This window comes from Pan troglodytes, chromosome 2, assembly GCF_028858775.2.
Source record: "Pan troglodytes isolate AG18354 chromosome 2, NHGRI_mPanTro3-v2.0_pri, whole genome shotgun sequence".
Lineage (NCBI taxonomy): Eukaryota > Metazoa > Chordata > Mammalia > Primates > Hominidae > Pan > Pan troglodytes.
In genome coordinates, this window is record NC_086015.1 from 91,775,908 (window position 1) to 91,796,916 (window position 21,009).

Here is a 21,009-nt window from a genome sequence, read left to right on the forward strand (position 1 = left end):
AATGAAGCCCAATAAATAAATAAGCCCACATGAGAAGGAAAGAAAAATGTATTGGAAAAACATTCTCCTCTTTAATATCCTAAGATGCTACTATTGGTCATTTGTTTCTTTGTGAATGAGCTTCCCTACTGTATTTTGGGATTGAAATGATAATGGGATACTTAGGGTAAAGTCTTCCCATTATTATTTTTCTTCTAGTGAAGGAATTTTATTTTCAGTGGTATTTAATTTTACTTTAGAATTTAAATAGGTCTACCACACTGCAGTAAAAATGCATAGATAACAGAATTAATCAAAATAACTTGGAAGAATAAAATGTGGCATAAAATCTTAACATAGCTGAGAGTTTTAAGTTATTCTGTAGAGGAGGGTGAGGAAAAAAAACAGTTTTGGAAAATTACCATAAAACATTGAAAGTAAAATAAGGAATGTTTTTGATATAGCTTCAAGGAATAATCACATGTTTTTACTTACAGTAAGATTTCATAAACTGTTATTTCATTACAATACTTTATTTTATAAAAAAAAACTGAACACCACACAAATATCTGTAACTTAAAAAATATTTGTTGTTACCCAAGAGCTTTAGTACTATAATATTTAGCAAAAAAAAAAAAATGACTATAGCTGATGACTTTATGTCATTAGCTACCCCTGAAGTTGCTGCAAAAATGAAGTGTTAAGAGATAAAGGTGGAATTTGGTAGAAGACTCCAGGAATAAAGGTATCTTTTTTTTGTGGCGGGGAGGGGATATCTGTCAGATCTCTATAGTGCAGAGAATTTAACAGAGGTGACCTGACACTCTTTTCCATTAAAGCAATGAGTGGCAAACTCTCTCAGCTGGATATCTGGATTTTGTGAGTCTTTATCTTCACCAATATAAAATCTATCATGTAGTCAAATTATGATATTATTTTAATATTTTAGTGCCAGAAGACTGATGCATATTTACAAACTAAGTCAGCTAACTGAATTACACAACAGAATTTTATAATTTTAAAAGAAAGAAAGGAAAAGGCACTATATGCAATAAAACACTATAAAGTTGTGGTCAAAATAATTAAGTCACTTGTACTGTGTTCACCCTGAATGAAAGTATGCATAATCCTCTCTACCAACTAATAAAACCTTGTATGGAACACCTAAGCCTGCTACAGATAGGTGGTAACATTAATCCTCTGTTGTGAGAAATAATTAAACTTCAGTAAATTACTCTAAAACCAAGCACCAAAAACATATCAATCAAAGAGATTATAAACTACAAAAAAGGGCACTTTGGGGTGTGGGTTTAAAAGATGATGTAGCCAAATTAGAAGACTTACAATGGAAATTGTAGCTATTTTCCTATTCAGTATTATTTCACCCTACAATAACTTTAACCATTTTCAATTAATGTGAGGTGGGCCTCTCAAAGCAATTTTAGGGTATGTCTTGTTTAATGTGCATTAAAGACCAAAAAACTTGTCTAAGTTGCATGATAAAAAATGTTCAAAAAAAAAAATGTGATTCGAGCCCAGCCTGGCCAATATGGTGAAACCCTGTCTCTACTAAAAATACAAAAAAATTAGCCAAGCATGGTAGTACATGGCAGTAATTCCATCTACTTGGGAGGCTGAGGCAGGAGAATTGCTTGAATCCAGGATGCGGAGGTTGCAGTGAGCCAAGATCATGCCACTGAACTCCACCCTGGGTGACAGAGTGGAACTCCATCTGAAAAAAAAAAAAAAATACTAGCACTTCCAGAACTTTGTCAGAATATTCAATGCTTACTGAAATAATTCCTATGACCTTTCCTACTCTACCTAAAATTCTAAATAAATTTGGGGAAAGGAAGCTTATAGAACGGAGTGGTGTGGGGTAAAACATTCAAAAAATATGCCTGACAATTGAATTGAAAATTTTTGCTTGTTTGTATATATAGTATATACCCAGAATCACTGGGTAGGTAAATTAAAGTGATTATAAAATCTGGGTTTATGGTTACATAATAATCATTGTTTAAGTAAATTGATGCTATAAGATTGCTAAGTGCTTAAAATAATTTATCAAGCAAAGTAGACATGGGGCCTTGAAAGTAGAATGCTGAAGCCAAATAAGAAAAAGATACATAAATATTACAACCATTTCAATTTCAAGCCTCTACTTGACAATAATACAAGACATGTCATTAATCTAACAATCCTCTAATGCCCAGCCTTGCACTCACACTCCATACTTATTCCAAATTTTACACTTTTATTGAAGAAACATAATAGTGCAGTAGAAAATTTAAATTTTACACTTTAAACAATAAAAAGAAAATGATGCTATTGAAGAAACTAACAGTGTTGTAGGGGAAAAACTTAGAAATTCTTCTAGAATTCAAAAACAATGATAAATGGTATAACATATGCCAATGATGAATAAAATAATGTTTTTGATGAAATAAGAATAAATAGAAGTATATTCTAAGATATAATAGAAGAAAACACATTTAAGGTGAAAATTTGAGACAAAAAGGCTCAGAAGGGATTTTTTGCCTCCAGATAGTAAATGGATGATATGGTTTGGCTCTGTGCCTCCACCAAAATCACACCTTAAATTGTAATCTTCATAATCATGTCAAGGGCGAGAGCAGGTGGAGGTAATTCGATCATGGGGGTGGTTTCCCCCCTGTGTTCTCATGATAATGAGTGAATCTCACAAGATCTGATGATTTTATAAGCATCTGGCATTTCCCCTGCTTGTATTCACTCTGTCCAACCACCCTGTGAAGAAGGTGCCTGCTTCTCCTTTGCCTTCTGCCATGATTGTAAGTTTCCTGAGGCCTCCCCAGCAATGAGGAACTGTGAGTCAATTAAACCTCTTTCCTTTATAAATTATCCAGTCTCAGGTATTTCTTCATAGCAGTGTGAGAGCAGACTAATACAGTAAATTGGTACTGAGGTAGTGGGGAGCTGCTGTAAAGATACCTGAAAACGCAGAAGCAACTTTGGAACTGTCTAACAGACAGAGGTTGAAACAGTTTGGAGGGCTCAGAAGAAGGCAGAATAATGTGGGGAACTTCCTAGAGATTTGTTGAATGGTTTTCACCAAAATGCTGATAGTGATTTGGACAATGAAGTCCAGGCTGAGGTGGTCTCAGATGGAGATGAGGAACTTCTTGAGAACTGGGACAAATGTGACTCTTGCTATGCTTTAGCAAAGAGACTGGTGGCATTTTGCCCCTGCCCTACAGATCTGTGAAACTTTGAACTTGAGAGGGTTGATTTAGGATATCTGGTGGAAGAAATTTCTAAGCAGCAAAGTGTTCAAGAGGTGACAGAGCATAAAAGTTTGGAAAATTTGCAGCCAGACAATATAGTAGAAAAGAAAAACCCATTTTCTGGGGAGAAATTCAAGCTGGCTACAGAAATTTGCATAAGTAACGAGGAGCTGAATGCTAATCGCCAGGACAAGGGGGAAAATGTCTCCAGGGCATGTAAAGACCTTTGTAGTAGCACCTCCCATCACAGGCCCAGAGGACTAGGAGGGGAAAATGATTTAATGGGCTGGGTCCAGGGCCCCCATGCTCTGTGCAGCCTTGGGACATGGTGTCCTGCACCCCAGCTGCTTCAGCTCCAGCCATGGCCAAAAGGGGCCAAGGTACAGCTCAAGCCATGCCTCAGAGGGTGCAAGCCCCAAGCCTTGGCAGTTTCCCCATGGTATTAAGCCTGTGGGTGCATGTAAGTCAACAATTGAGGTTTGGGAAACTCTGCCTAGATTTCAAAGGATAAGAAGTTTGCTGCAGGACCTGAGCCCTCATGGAGAATCCCTACCAGGGCAGTGGAGAAGGAAAATGTGGGGTTGGAGCCTCACACAGAGTCTTCACTAGGGCATTGCCTAGTGGAGCTATGAGAAAAGGGCCACCGTCCTCCAGACCCCAGAATGGCTGATCCACCAAAAGCTTGCACCATGTGCCTGGAAAAGCCACAGACACTCATCGCCAGCCTGTGAAAGCAATGGGAGTGGGGCTGTACTCTGCAAACCACAGGAGCAGAGCTTCCCAAGGCCATGGGCGCCCACCTCTTGCATCAGCATGCCCTGATGTGAGACAGAGTCAAAGGAGATCATTTTGGAACTTTAAGGTTTAATGACTGCCCTATTCGATTTTGGACTTGCATGTGGCCTATATCCCCTTTGTTTTGGCCAATTTATCCCATTTGTAATGGGTGTATTTATCCAATGACTGTACCCCCATCATATCTAGGAAGTAACTAACTTGCTTTTGATTATATAGGCTCATAGATGGAAGGGACTTGCCTTGTCTCAGATGAGACTTTGGACTGTGGACTTTTGAGTTAATGCTGGAATGAGTTAAGATTTTGGGGAACTATTGGAAGAGCATGACTCTGTTTTGAAATGTGAGGATATGAGATTTGGGAGGGTACAGGGGCAGAATGATATGGTTTGGCTTGGCTGTGTGTCCCCCACTCAATTCTCACCTTGAATTGTAATCCCCAGAATACCCAAGTGTCAAGTGCAGGGCCAGGTAGAGGCAATTGGATCAGTTTCCCCCATGCTTGTGATAATAAGTGAGTTTCACAAGGTCTGATGGTTTTATAAGCATCGTGCATTTCCCTAGCTTGCACTCACTCCATTTTACCACCCTGTGACAAAGGTGCCAGCTTCTCCTTTGCCTTCCACCATGATTGTAAGTTTCCTGAAGCCTCCCCAGTAATGCAGAACTGTGAGTCAATTAAGCCTCTTTCCTTTATAAATTACCCAGTCTTGGGTATTTCTTCATAGCAGTGTGAAAATGAACTAATACAATGGAGTATATTGCAAAAAATACTCAACTGAAAACAATTTAGAAGTCAATATAATACAAACATCACATATGTAAAGTTACTGGACAGCTAATGAATCAAGGAGGACCAAAAGTGCTGATTCCAAATGAAATGACCTTTGCTATCTGCTTTCTCTAGGGCATCTTCTTATTCTGAACACTGGCAAGAGATCAAGAATGTGGGCTTTTAATGAGTAGAACGTTCCTCATAAGGAGGAAAGAAACAGCAAAAAATAGTCTTGAAAAGTGGGAATATGAGACTTCAGGTGCCTCATACCCATGTCTGTTTTCTTATCAAAATAATTTCTAAATGCTGAAGTTGTATGTGTGGGAAACTAAAGAAATAAACCACAAACCTGCGTTCATTTACTATTGCTGCTATAAAACCACCACATATTTAATGGGTTAAAACAACACAAATTTATTATCTCACAGTTTTGGAGCTCAGAAGTTTATAAAGGGGTCTCACTGGATTAAATTCAAAGTAGCAGGGATGCATACCTTCCTTGCAGGTTCAGAAGAGAATGTGTTTTTATTCCTATCCAGTTTCTAGGGGCTATCTACATTTTTTGGCTCATAAACCCCTTCCATCTCAAAACCCAGCAATGGCTGGTTGAGTCTCACAAGGGAATCACTCAGGTTCTGACTCTTCTGCCTCCCTCTTTTCTAATTGAGGACCCTTGTGATTACATTGGGCCCACTTGAATAATCCAGTATAATCTCCTTATCTTAAATTCAGCTGATTAACAAACACAATTCCTTCCTGCCACATAACATAACAAATTAATGGGTTCTGGTGATTAGAATATGGATATCTTTGGGGGTACAGTATTTTGGCTTATCATCACCTCTGAAAATCAGAACAGTTTTCTGCTGGGAAAATGGATTCAATTCAAGACCTCCAATGAGAACATACCCTGTAGAATACTTCAGCCTCTCAACTAAAAACCCAAAGAAGCAGACTGCATTTCAGAAATGGAGGCCAGAGGTTGACTGACTTTTGTCTAAACAGTAACTCAACCCAATTCAGATATCCTTCGATTTGAGATATTCAGCCTCCACTCTGTCTAGGAGAAGAAAGGAGAAGAAACCCTCCCTCTCTAGCAGAAAATAACATCTTCTTGAGCTTCTATAATTTTTAGACACTACTTCTCACATGCATTCAAAAATTACTGGGCATGTTAAGAGACAGTGCCATATGACCAAAAACCAAAAAAGGAAAAGAAACAAAAGCATAGATGATTTAGACATTGACCTTAGCAGACAAAAGCTTTGAAATAACTATGAGCAAATTGTGTAATGAAATAGATAAAAGGAAAGAATTATCATCAGTCTTCCTTCCCAAAATACAGTATCTCAAATTGAGAATTTATAGATGGGTTACTGTAGAAGACAGTGTTAGTTAACTCAGATTGACAGAAAATATCTACATTCTGTAAGCAGACTAAAGAGAAATTTCCTCCAAAGTGATGATATTTTTAGGCAAACAAAAAGCTGAGAGATTTCATTATCATCAGACGTGTACTGAGAGCAATATTACAAGGAGCTGTTATTGCAAAAGGAAAATCTGATGGAAAAGTAGAATACAGGAAAAGAATAAAGATAAAGAGAATGAGAAATTTGTGGAGCCGAATCAATAAATATATACATACATACTATAACATAAAAGTAAGTGTTTTAATCACATTAACAACAAAATGAAAATAAGATATTTTTAAAAATGCAATGACCCTCTATACAAGTCATTTTGAAGGTCATAACATTTAGACAAATGGAAAGGTAGAACATTCTTTTGGGAAAATATTTAACATTTATTATCATAAAAATACTCATTTACATTTAAATAAAAAATCATTATTTGTAAATCAGACAAAAGAGAAGAAAATCAGTTTTACAACATAAAAATACTTAAAAACTAGTATTGTTTAAAATAAAATAACATTAAGCATATTTTCTAATAAAATCTACACATTAAATAATAAAAACAAAATACCTCAACTATCTTTTTACTGAAACAATTGGCCACAATATATAATATCTAAGTAATGGATGTTATATTCAAAGTGGCATTATTTGGGAAGCCTACAGAAACTAGAAATATTATACATTGGGAATCTTTTTTTATAATGTAACTCATTGAAGGCATAGATTACTATAGATATAGAAGGAAGAACAAAGGAAAGTAGGGCTGTAATGAAAATGAAGTAAAACAAAAAGCAAGGTACAATCAATATGTGTAATATAAATATGTTTATGTAAATTTTCTGGAAGTATATACAGGAAACTGCTGAAGATCTTTACTTTTTGGTAATGAAGCTCAGGCTAGGGGGAACTTTCTTAAAAATGAATAAAAATTATTTTTTTATTCTTCATTTTAAATGCTTTTGTATTTTTAAAAAAGCTGTCACTTTGAAAATAATAATTTCAATAAAAAGAAAGATGAATTGAAAATGCAAAGGGTATATTAAATTTTGTGTCACTTTGGAGTTATTTGCTGGACAGTGTGATGAGAAAATATTTAAAGATATCCTCAGCAGTACTGGAATATGATGTGGATACAACTGAAGTGGTACTTCACTCGTGAGTGGGGCTTATTCATGAGAAATGTGATGGGCCACAGAAAACTGGCCTGAAAAAACAACTAGCTCGAGACTTTTCCCAACCCTCAAATAACTGTTCAGTTTAGTGTCAAAGTTTCACTGTGAAGCAGCACATGGAGGAATGGCCGTCATTGATATGCACTGCTTGTTTTCTAGAAATCAAACTTGAGCTCACAAGAGCAGCTGACAATAATGGATGTTTTAGTGGGTAAGTGTAGTCTTGGCATGAGATCTTGTCTTTATATCTTCCTGCATTATAACCTACCGTAACCTAATGTAACGTTAAAACATCTCAAAAAAAGACAATCTGGAGCTCTAAAAAATTTAAGAGACCATGAAATAATGTGGTTTCCTTAGGGACAGAACTGGATGTAGTCATCTTGGTATTAAATCGCATTCTCTTTCATTTGATCAGTGGTTTAAGTGTCGAACAAGAAAAAAAGACTTCAGGTAAAAACTTCCCTTACATTTAATACAATTTGCCCCCTACATTCACATTTTGAATACCCTAAAGAAAGAAAAGAAAATATCACTAGTGGAAATATGATAGAAAATTAAAATTAAAGATACAGTAAACATACTTAAGAAATTCTGGAGTCTTTTTAGGTCTATTTTTTTCTGTGATGTTACTGTGTAACATCAATATATTTCCAAAGGAGTAAAAAAAAAAGTCAAAGCAAAAACAGAAACAAAATCTGTGTATTCCATGGCTTAAAGAGAACTACCACCATCAGGAAAAACTGTGATACTTCTGAACTTCAATCTACTAAATGTATTTATTTATTTATTTAGACAGTCTCACTCTGTCACCCAGGCTGAAGTGCAGTAGTATGATCTTGGGTCACTGCAAACTCTGCTTCACAGGCTCAAGCGATTCTCGTGATTCAGCCTCCCAAGTAGCTGGGATTACAGGCATGTGTCAGCACGCCTGGCTGTTTTTTGTGTTTTTAGTAGAGATGGGGTTTCACCACGTTGGCCAGGCTGGTCTCTAACTCCTGGCCTCAAGTGATCCACTCACAGTGGCTTCCCAAAGTGCTGGGATTATAGGCATGAGCCACTGTACCCATCAAAATCTACTGTGTTTAAACACTGACAGGAAAAGATAAGGAGGACCTGTAATGTCATTCTACTCCATTGATAGAGGAACGCAGATTCCTTTCCTTCTGCTCCTCGCCATTTTAAAATTACTCATTTTGGAACTCGGGATGAATCCCTGAATGAAGGAAAAAGGAAGTAAAAATGATGGAGAGCCAAAGAACATGGTATGAGGGATATTTTGTGGTGAGACTTTGAATTTAGGCAGTTCTTTTCATTTAGCAAATGCCGGGGTACAATAGAAGGAGAAAGTCAGTTGCTGATATGGTTTGGCCCTGTGTCCCCACCCAAATGTCATGTTAGTTTGTAATCCCCAATACTGGGGGAGGGACCTGGTGGGAGGTGATTAGATTATGGAGGCAAATTTCCCCTGTTGTTATCGTGATAGTGAATTATTACCAGATCTGGTTGTTTGCAAGTGTGTAACACTTCCCCCTTTGCTTTCTCTCTCTCCCATCACCATGTGAAGATGTACCTGCTTCCCCTTCGCCTTCCACCATGATTATAAGTTTCCTGAGGCTTCTTCAGCCATGCAGAACTATTAGTCAAGTAAACCTCTTTTCTTCATGAATTACCCAGTCTCAGGTAGTCCTTTATAGCAATGTGAGAATGTACTAATACAGTTGATATGTATTTATCCTATGGTCAAGGGAATGAGATAAAGGGGCCCTATGGATTTAAATTGTCCAATCCTGCTCACCAGACTGTGAAAGAAAGTGATGAAGGTTTAACAATAAAGATATATGTGTGTGTGTGTGTATGTGTATAGCTATATAAAAACTATATATAGTATACATGTATATAGTATACATGTGTACATATATACACACACATCTTTATTGTTACACATTTATCACTTGTGTGTACACACACACACACACAGACATATGCAAAACATATGTAGAAAAGTGTATAAAACTTTTTTCCTTACCAATAACTTTTTCTCAACCAATCTAAGTCCCCATCCTCCATACAGGAAGAAGCTATTTCTGTTAAACAGAAATTTTGATAAGCCATGTAGAGTAGTATATCAGAGATCAAAGAGGCACTCTTAAGTGACCATTGATGCTCCCAGACAAAGTGACAATTGATGAGCCTATCTATCATTTGAATGGAGAATATAAGGTGAAATCAGAGCAGAATTATTCAAAACCAGAGAAACAAGTTTATATTACACGTAAGGGAGGAAGAAGGAGAAATGAGATGGCTAGTGAACTTGAGCCAAAAAAATCGACAATCCTGAGAAAGCATATTCAGTTTTGCACTTGGGTACATAGTGAAATCCTGCTGTTCTCCTTCTATATAAAATCTCATTAAAACAGCATTATTTGCTAATGCATTGTGATGTTAAATGTGTTTAGAATAGTGAATAGAGTATCCAGGTGGTTTGGAGTGAAGTGGAGACCATCTGTAAGAGCGTTGTCACATTTTGATTATGCAGGGGCAGAAGTTCTGTTCAGTAAAACACTTAGGCAATGTTTTCCTATTCATCCTCTTCCCAGACACAGAGCAGCCTTGCTCTCTCCCTTCCATTCTTGTCAAAGCTGCTCTAAGGAAAGGCTTTGACACTGATCAGTTACAACATAGTATGAATTAAACATAGTGTGCTCTTTTTGAGGTAGTATCACTAAAAATGTTACTTGAATCATGAAATGAAATGTACCCATGCCTACTTTACATAGCACTAGATATCAGTGAGATACACAAATCTTTTGATAGAATCATATATTTAGGATAAGAAACAAGTAAACCTTTCTATTCTACTTCTTAAACAATTCTTTTCAACAGCTTATTATTAATGTCACACTAACTCAATATAATCAATCAGTCCCTACACTGTCTGGGAAAAGAAGTTGGATTTCCAGAGTATTATTTGATCTGAGAACCTCATGTGAGATTTACCAGAATCCACCAGCAAGATGCCATCTCCACTGAGTGGGGTTAGAATTTACAGTAAGAACACCAGTTATCCTGCAACTTGTAGTGTGCCCTTCCCAAAAAAGTGAGTAATGTTGAAATTTAGGAATTCCAACTCCCACCATTTCACTCTCAATCCCATTTCTCAATGACTTTAGTTGTGCGAAGTTAACTCTTCGAAAGGGAAGTGTGATTTCTTGTCTTTTCTCCCCTTGGGAAATTCTTCTTTTCTAGGAAAAAGGGGAAAAATTAACAGTTCTCTTAGACACAGCTGATTATTTTATAAATCAAACATCCAAAAAAGTATAGCATGTTCACTGTAAAAGGCCTTATGTTGGTACCATTTTTCTTACTGCCTTTGAAATAGAATAGGAGATAAAAAGTTAAATGATTTAATTTTCATAATCAAAATATACATGCTGCCAAGGTATAAAGACAATGGAAATTTGACCATCACTGCATTCTAAAGAATTTTTCCCATTTTCTATCTGTAGATTAATTAAATCCAAAAGGAAATTTGAATTTAAATTTTGATAAAGTAAAATCCTATTACTAAAGTTTTTAAATCATCCTCAAGGTGAAAAAATAACAAAAAAATTGAAAATAGGAACAGTTTTAGTCAAACAGATGGCAAAAGTCTTTACAAACACCAATTAAAGTTCTCATTTGTTCTTGAAATGTGCAAGTAGGTCATTTAGATAATCCATTTTATGTCCTTGCAAACTTTATTAATCTTGATTTTCAGAATATTTTTAATTATCTCCATTATGCAAGAGCTTCTAGACTCCCTTGTATGCCTAATTTTATGAACAAGATAACTGTTGTTAAATTTTCGCTAAAGGCCAGACATCAAAAACAGTCAACTAAATTAGATAGTAAATAGCTAAATTTCTGGGACTCCATGGAGCTTCTTGAAAGAAAAGATCCAAAGCAAAACTGGGCCTACATTTGGTGAACCAAATCAAAGCACTCTTGGCATTAAAAATCACTGGGAACTGCAGAGAAATGTGCTTGACTTGCATAACTTGTAATAATCTGCCATAAGTATTATGACTTACATTGAATTTCTACAAATAATTATGAAGGAGTTTCACTACAAAGGAAAAACAAAATGTGAAATGTTAGAATATCACTAATTATATTGATAATTATACAAGCTCTAATATTTTAGATTAGTGGTAAATTTTAACAGCTGTTATTCCTCATGTTTCAGGAAATACCAATTAATCAGTAGAAATTACATATTGTATCACGTTTTATAAATGGTTTTTTCTTTTAGAGAGATGGAGTCTTGTCCTATTTCCCAAGCTGGAGTACAGTGGCATGATCATAACCCACTGCAACCTGGAACTCCTGGGCTCAAGTGATCCTCCCACCTCCGCCTGCCATGCAGCTGTACAGACATGAGTAACCATGCCTGACTAAAACCTTTTAAATTTTTGTAGAGATGAGGTCTCACTATCTACCCAGGCTGGTCTCAAACTCCTGGCCTCAAACAATCTTTCTGCCTCAGCCTCCCAAGTAGTACAAATAGCTTTTGACAAAATCGTGCATTCTATTATCTCACTAATTTCCTTTGCTAATTTTTGTAGAGACTCTTGAAATAACTTTATTAATTTGTTTATGCACTAATAATTTTTTGAATTGATACATTAAAATGTTATGCTCACTAATGCTATACATTCAGTTAGTTAATATTAACTGGGATTAATTTATTTCCAAAACATATCTACAAATTAGATTATAATTTTTGCACTAAAGTGACCTGTCATTGAGATTTATTTAAGGCCAATTATTCCTTCAATTGATACAGCGCTATGAAAATCTTTTATAATCCATATTTCAAAAATTTGAGATTATTTTACAATGAACAGCGATAATGATCCTCAAGAAGGTCATTAAAGAAATAATCCCTTCTTAGTGTCGTCTTCAGATACATGAAGACTCAAAGATCGTTCAAGGCAATTCTAGTTAAGTGTGAGTTTACTTCTCTTTTACTTCACAGTACTTCAGGCTCTTGGATTTTTTTTCCCAGAGTTTATAGGGCTAAGTTTTCTAAGTGGCAAAAATATGGCCTTCATAGAGGTACTTGAAAATCATACTGAATTTGTTTTGGCTTTTATAGTCAGAGAAATAAATATAAATAAATGAATGCATATACACATATACTTCCACATACACTAATTGTTCTATCATATTTTTAACTGTTATACATTAAACCCAAATTTTCTTCTGACCTTTGTTTATATTGAAGTGATTCAAAACATACAAACCCTTCAGAAATATCCCAATATTTCAGAATTGTTGTAAAAAAGATGAATAATATATAAACACCTGTAAAGTAGTTAAAATATTAAAATAAATAATCAAAGTTTTCTCTGAGAGGTTGTCAAATACTTCTTATATGAGATTCAAAAAATATCCACATTTTTTTCTTCTTCCATTCCCAAAGGTAACGTACTAATGAGCCTGGTCAGCAGTTTGAGGTGGCAGTGAGCTATGATCATGACACTGCACTCCAGCCTGGGCGACAGAGTGAGACCCTATCTTAAAAAACATGAGCCTGATCTAGGATTTTCTGTACTCAACTGACACTGACTCCCTCTGTGCACATATCTGCTATCGCTCCAAACAACCAAAATCTATGATGAAATCTAATACTAGTTCCCTTTGTTTTACATTTGCCCATCCTTCTAAACTGTACATGTGACTAGAATTTAGTCTTATGTAATAAATTTGCAGCCACAGGTTGAAAAATCATAAAAGAAGATCATTTGAATTTGAGTTTTCTCTTAAAGACTTGGGTATTTACATTAAAACAAATGTCAAACAAATATAGGCATATCAAATACATTTCTCATAGAATTTTAAGATTATTTTAAATATATATCTATTGTAGAAATGTTAACACCATACAATAAAATTTACCTCTGCCTTAATACTTACTTCAAAGTGCCCAAGAATGTAATAAAATACATCCTGCATATAATTCATAATTGTTTAAAAAATTATGTTAAAACATGATATGTAAGGAGACCCCCTGAAACTATTGCTACGGAATAGAAGATGAAATGCTCCTGATTATTGTAAATACAAAATTGCATACAGGATTGTGTAAAGACAATGACAGGTTGGACTGCCAGAATGAGCCAACAGCGTGTGATGTGCTTCCCCCTGCAGAGAGCCTATGAATGGATGTGCAGTCAGGGAGGTTTCACATCACCAAGATTCCTATCCCAGAAAAGCAGATGTTCATAGCTCTGGGAATGGAATGTGACCAGATTCCTCTCTATAGAAACTTTCACTCTTTTCAAGGACATTATTATATTCAAACTTAACTTTGATTATGCCATGTATATATTAACACCATCAAATGAAAGGGTCCTGTAAAGATTTCTTCAACAGAAATTAGAGATGTCAAATGTCTGTGACTTTTACCCGATAGTAAAGTTACTTTGGTTACTTTAAATGAGATGACTTTATAAAAAAAAATCTTCAAGGGGTTCAAATTTAGAGACTCAGGTTCAGAGAGATTGATGGAGTCCACCCACTGCCATTCTGAAACTAAGAAATATTAAGTGGCTTCCTCAAGGTGACACACAGAAAGAACAGAAAAGCTGAGAGGAGAACCCGAGTTGTCTAGCTTTCAATCAGGTGTCCCTTTTTTAATATATAAATTATCTTATTAACACACACACTTTACTGATGAGACAACTAATAATCAATATGGTATGTATAGGAATAAATCATGGCATTAGAACTAAAATTAAGCAGCACATTGTGGTCAAGAAGCTTTAGGAGGTAGAGAAAATGGGAAGTGTTCTCTGAAACCTAGAAGACAGGAGAGGTTGACTTTGACATAGAGGAGATTTATGTTCTAGCATTTGGGCATGCATGCAAAATGGCTACATGAGAGACTAATATTTCTTGGTTTCAGTATAAGACCCACCTGTAGCTGACTTGTGATGGGCAGGTGTCGCAGGGATTTTGTTAAGTTTTTGCTTTTTGAAGAGGGAAAAATTAAGGGCTGCCTTAGATGACATTTTAAAGTAAGCATAATTCATCTCAAATTTAAATTAAGGAATTAAATTAAATTTCTTACATCTCATAATTTATCCTCATATTCTGTGATGTCTCACCTTGACACTTCTGCTGCTATATTATTAATCTAACCCACAACTGATGTACACTATTGTATTAGTCTGTTCTCACACTGCTAAATAAGACATACCTAAGACTAGGTAATTTATAAAGGAAAGAGATTTAATTGACTCACAGTTCTGTAGGGCTGGGGAGGCCCCAGGAAACTTACAATCATGGCAGAAGTGGAAGCAAGCACATCCTTCTTCATATGGTGGCAGGAAGGAGAAGAATGACAGCCGAGTGAAGGGGGAAGCCCCTTATAAAACCATCAGATCTCGTGAGAACTTACTCACTATCATGAGAATAGCGTGGGGGAAACTGCCTCCATGATTCAATTACCTCCCACTGGGTCCCTCCCACAACACATGAGGATGATAGGAGCTACAGTTCAAAATGAGATTTGGGTGGGGACACAGTCAAATCATATCAACTATTCCTGTTTCCTCTTTTTTCAATATTTTCCTGCTTCTCCTCCTTCCATTTCTCAATTTTTAGGTTTTTTTCTTTTCCTAAAAGAAAATCAAAATTTCTTATCTTAGCCACAAAGGTTGATCAGATCTCCTAAAACGCTTCCAACTGTTTTATCTCAGTGAATCTATATGGTAGCTTCTAAAGTAGTATTGGGGACAAAGAACAGGACAGAGTACCTTCCATCAAATCATAGTATGTGGTATGCAAGATGTATAAATGTATGTAAACTTGCATAAAATGGGTCCTGGGCAAATAGACAAAAAGAAAGGGTTAATTTGTTCTCTTTCCAAAGATGAATTTATCATTTACATATATTTATAAGGATTACTTATGATATATAATTGCCATAAAGCATAAAACTTCTAAACACAATCCACACTTATTCATTTAGCAAATATTTAATGAGTGCCAAAATAGGACAGGAACTCTGTTACATATTCTTAAATAAGTTGATGTCTGAGAAAAAGACTATTGAGACTGACTTAAATGATTAACATTAAATCAAAATAATTACATATTTATGTACAAAAATAATTTTATTTACATATACTTGGTGTCTTCACATGAGTTTTCTTCTGATATACCATTGTCATATCTACAAATAAAAATTAAAATACAGTACAGGTATTATATCCAGTATCACTCCCCTAACTTAAGAATTTTAATTGTTTTAAATGTTCTCCAAGAGTAATTAATGAAAATGTAGAATTGTATAAAAATTCATTAGGGAACTATTTGATACAAGATGTGCATCTTTTTGTCACCTATACCTTGCTGCTTACAGTGTAGTTTTGTAGCCAGCAATAACAGCAAAAACTGGGAACTTGATAGAAATTCAGAATCCTAGCCCAGATTTAGTGAATCAAATCAGAACTGTATAGATGTTTCCCTAGTGAATAGTATCACATTCATATTTAAAAAACACTCACTGACTTAAGACAAGAACTGGATTGGCTGTATCTAGTCTCATCACATGGTGTAAAAAGTTTCATGCATGACGCAAAATATAGGAAATGAGAATTACACTTTATTTTGCCATAATGTTCATGAAAAATAGGTTCTTAATTTTTACCAGCTCAGTATACCATTTCCACAAATACTGAGAAGAAATGTCAGAGAACGTGCATGATATTCTGGATATTTGGAATCTATTCTGGCCATCAAGAAACCTACTCATTCATGAAGGTCTTAGGTACATCCTTGAATTCGTCAGAATCGACCCACCAATTGAATTTATCAGTGTTCAGTTTTAATTGCAGAAATAAACTCTGATCTAACTGAGATCTCTCAGAGTCACATCCTTGAAAATCTTATAATTTTTCTTAAAATTTTTAAAAAATTTAATACAGATCTATTTATTTTTCCTATACTTCTTCATGTGATTTTTGGTAGGTTTTGTGTTTTAGTCTCCATGACCTCACAAGAAGGAAAGAGAATTTGGGCAATGTTCTTCCCATTTATCTGCTAATAAGACTGACCTAAGTTTAAATATACAGATTTCCACATGCACTTCTCCAGACCAGTGCCTGCCACTACCTAGACCTAATAGCACGACTCTCTAGGGAAAGACCAATCTTTCTTTTCCTGCCTTATTTTCCTCTCTTCATTTTATCCTTCACTTTATTGTTGGCTCACCAAAAAAAAAAAACAAAAAACAAACAAAAAAAACAAAACACACACACACAAAACAAAAAATTGGAATCATATTACTCATCATTCTGGCCATACTCAGACCAGTGGCCGCTTACCCTTGGAGTAGGATGATGTAGTGACAGCATTAACACAATAAACACTCTTAATGAAGAACATTCAAACCAGAATGCAATTTCGTCATTTCTGCTTTTCTTAGACAGCATCTTTCTCTCCATCTGTCCTGAGTTTAGAGCCAAAGTCTGCTCTAGATAAATTTAGTGTCTGTGGGAATGGATGTGGAGGAGTTCAAAGACCAGCCTCCTGGGTGGGTTGCCAAAGAATAAAAAATGTAGAAAAGCTTCTTTTCTTGCCATCAGGGAAAGAAAAAAAAAACCTCTGTCTGTGGGAACCCCACCTAATGTGGCATTAAAAAGCACCATACCACTCCAGGACTCAAACTTGTCTTCTTCTCTTTTTCTTAGGGTTAGCACCCAAAATGGAGATCTTTTTTATTTCTCAGGAGGTGACATCATCGATTTCTCCCAAAACCCACCTGGGAAAATGGTCGCACTTCACAAAGCACTGACACCATCATACCCCAGCTCCTTGCCTTGCTATTCCCAAAGACAAAATCGTAGGCTTTTTTACTTTATGGATTTTGCCTCAAATCTCTTTGGGAAAATAAAAGATTACAAATAAAAAAGTATAAGAATGTTATACATTTTTATGGCTCTTACCCTATATTTTTTACTCTCTCCAAACCGAAAAGGAAAGCCACATTTGTCCCCTACTTTTATCTTCCTGAGGTAGACATACTATAAATGTTCCTCTTCTCTGTGTGTTTCCTTCATAGTACTCTCTTTCTGCTCCAAAAGTGCCATCAAAACATATTTTTGCATTATTTCCAATAAGTAATTATTTGTGAGTTTCCAGACCATTTTGTAGAGAGTTAATTACACCTTTGTTCTGCCTAAGGAAGTTTGTATTTGTACAAAACAATATGCTGAATGGTTACAGGTGGCTTAGAAAGAAACCTTAAATACAGCAAGAAAACACAACTTCACATTTGTAAGAAAATAGGAAGGGAAAATTAGGGGTGGGGGGGAACAAAATAAAATGAAAGTGTCCGTAAAAGTCATACAAAATTACATTCTATGCATAGCTATCTTTTACTTTAATCTGGCTTTTTTTTCTTTGCAAGGAACAGTGTCTCATTGGAGCAATTTCAAGGAAAAGAGGAATTAATGTGGACTGGAAAATTGTCAGGCACTGAGGACTGCTACTCTGCACTGGGTCATAATATACTTTTGTACTTTCTTATGACATCTCGGGTTGTTTTTACTGTGGTTATTGTTTCTCTGAGTTTATTTTCATTGCCTCGCTTATTACTTCCTCTACTGTGTTATAGATGTTGCTATCTCATTACTGTTGTGTCACTTGGTCTCTCTACCTGATTTCGTCTGATAAAATTTTTTGGCTTCTTCTACCCCTTCATCTCCTACCATCCTGCTGTCAACTGCCATGCTCTTTAGGCATTTTCCAGAAAATCAGATCACTGAAAGAATGTGTCTTTTTATACCAGCTAAGCACTAACTAGCCCATAAGTGGGCTACTTTGACATAAAACAAACAAAAACAACAAAACCCCACTTCTCATTTAATCACGGAAATGAAGGTAGAAAGGTAGATAAATTTGAAAATGAAACAAAAGCCAAACAAACAAAAAAAACCACTAGCTTCCCAGATAAGGTATGGGTGAGACAGATTATTTTAAAGAGAGGCTTGTGTAGAGCAGGCATCCTGACATGTACAGTGTATTTTACTACTTTGCATTCTGTACCCATTTTTACATAGATACAGATGCAAAGATGCCTGTATTCGGTAAATTGCCCAACTATTTAGATGTCCAGCTACATTAAATTCCAAATTATCTCCAATAGAAACAGTCATAGTTAAGTCCAGCTTCTTCAGTTAGAGCAATACCATTGAGACATTTCAATTAATTGGTTTGATTAAATGTGGCATTAATATAAAATAATATTTAAAAATTGTGTTTAAAACACAAATAAAACCAGTGCATAAACAACAAAACCCCATGTACCCACCTTTAGTTGAAGACATTATAATGTGGACTTATCTTTGAAATTGTCTGTGTGATCCTCCTCGATCACCTTTTCTCTCTTCTCCACAAAAGGTTTAGTGTGGTTGTTATTTACTTGTTTAGCATCACAGCTTTTTTTTTTTTTTGGTTTGATTTGGTTTGGGCTTTTTGTTTTGTTTTGTTTTGTTTTGTCTTTTAATTTTTTTTGAGACAGAGTCTTGCTCTGTCGCCCAAGTTGGAGTGCAGTGGTGCAATCTCAGCTCACTGCAACCTCCACCTCCTGGGTTCAAGCAATTCTTGTGCCTCAGCTGGGGTTACTGGCGTGCCCCACCATGCCTGACTAACTTTTATATTTTTAGTAGCGGTGGGATTTCACCATGTTGGGCAAACTGGTCTGGAACTCCTGGCCTCAAGTGATCCATCCGCTTCAGCCTCCCAAAGTGTTGAGATTACAGGCATGAGCCACGGTGCCCGGCCTGGTCATATATTTTTTAACGTAATTGTGTCCATAAAGAATGTCCTGTTTAGTTTTGCAGGTGTTTGGACTTTACATAAGTTGGAGAAAACTGTGTGCAGTCTTCAGAAACATTATTTTAATATTATGTTCTGGAGACCTATTTATGCTATTGTATATGACAGTGTGTCTAGCTGTGACACGTATTTTTACTAATGTCCAACAGCAATGTATCAGTATAACAAAATTTATCAATCCAGCCTATTATTTATGAGCATTTTCAGTTGTTTCCAATATTTTGGAATTAAAACGGTACTGCCAAGAACTTGTTTCTGATGCACATGTGCAAACGTGTTTCTAAAATATGCAGATTGACCATCTTTGATCTAAAAATCTGAAATTCATATTGCTCCAAAACTCAAATCTTTTCAAGTGCTGACATGGCAACACAAGTGGAAAATTCCACACATAGATACTCAACACAAACTTTGTTTCATGCATAAAATCATTTAAAATATTGTATAAAATTACCTTTTTGGCTATGTGTATAAGGAATATATGAAACATAAATGAATTTTGTGTTTAGACTTGGGTCCCATCCCCAAGATATCTCATTATGTATATGCAAATGTTCCAAAATCCCCCCAGAATAATCTGAAATCTAAAACACTTCTAAGCATTTCAGACAAGGAGTACTCAACCTGTATATCTTGGGAGCAAAGCTGTTGAGTCATAGAGTGTACACATCATCCACTTTCCTAGATGTGGCCAACATGGAGAAGGACTACTCAGATTCTCCTTGAGAAAAGACTTGCTATCCAGCTTTGAGTAATGTAATTCACTAACGGTGTTTCTTCAACCTCTGTTCTAGTCTTTGGGTTAAAGTTTTCTCAGAGTGGCTGCTGGATAATAACTGAGCAGAGTACGGAAAAGGTCCCAGACATTTCTAAAAACAGCAAAACTTTTAATGGGCAATCCTTGCTTCAGAGTTTCTGTTGCACTGGCAGAGATTTTGTCATGTCTCTATTGCCAGACGACAGCTGCCTCTCTGCTCTACCGTACTTCCACTCCTATGTGTGTGTGTGTGTGTGTGTGTTTTTGTTGTTGTTTTGTTATGTTTTTGAGGCAGAGTCTTGCTCTGTCATCCAGGCTGGAGTGCAGTGGCACGATCTCGGCTCACTGCAAGCTCTGCCTCCCGGGTTCATGCCATTCTCCTGCCTCAGCCTCCCAAGTAGCTGGGACTACAGGCGCCCGCCACCATGCCCGGCTAATTTTGTGTATTTTTAGTAGAGACGGGGTTTCACCGTGTCAGCCAGGATGGTCTCGATCTCCTGACCTCGTGATCCGCCCGCCTCTGCCTCCCAAAGTGCTGGGATTACAGGCGTGAGCCACCGCGCCCAGCCTCCTATTTGTTAATCTCTGCATTTATTTCTCAGAATGACAAACCTGCTACACTAAAGCATTCCAAATTATTTTCCATAGTGGTTGAAACAATGGATACACCCACTTTCAATATATGTGCCAAGTGTACTGTATCTTTAGAAATACTTGGCACTATCCAACTTTCAAAATTTTACAAATCTCATGAGTGAATAATTATTTTTATTTTGCTTTACCCTTATCATTAATAAGATTAGGGGTGTTATGTTGTTTGGTTTGTTTTGCATTTTTTATTCATCTTTTAGTTTTCCTCTTTAATGAAGTGCTTGTTTATGTTTTTCCTTTTGAGTTGCTTGCTTTCCTTTTTGTTGATTTGATTGATATCAAGCACTGTTTATTTGTTAAGTGT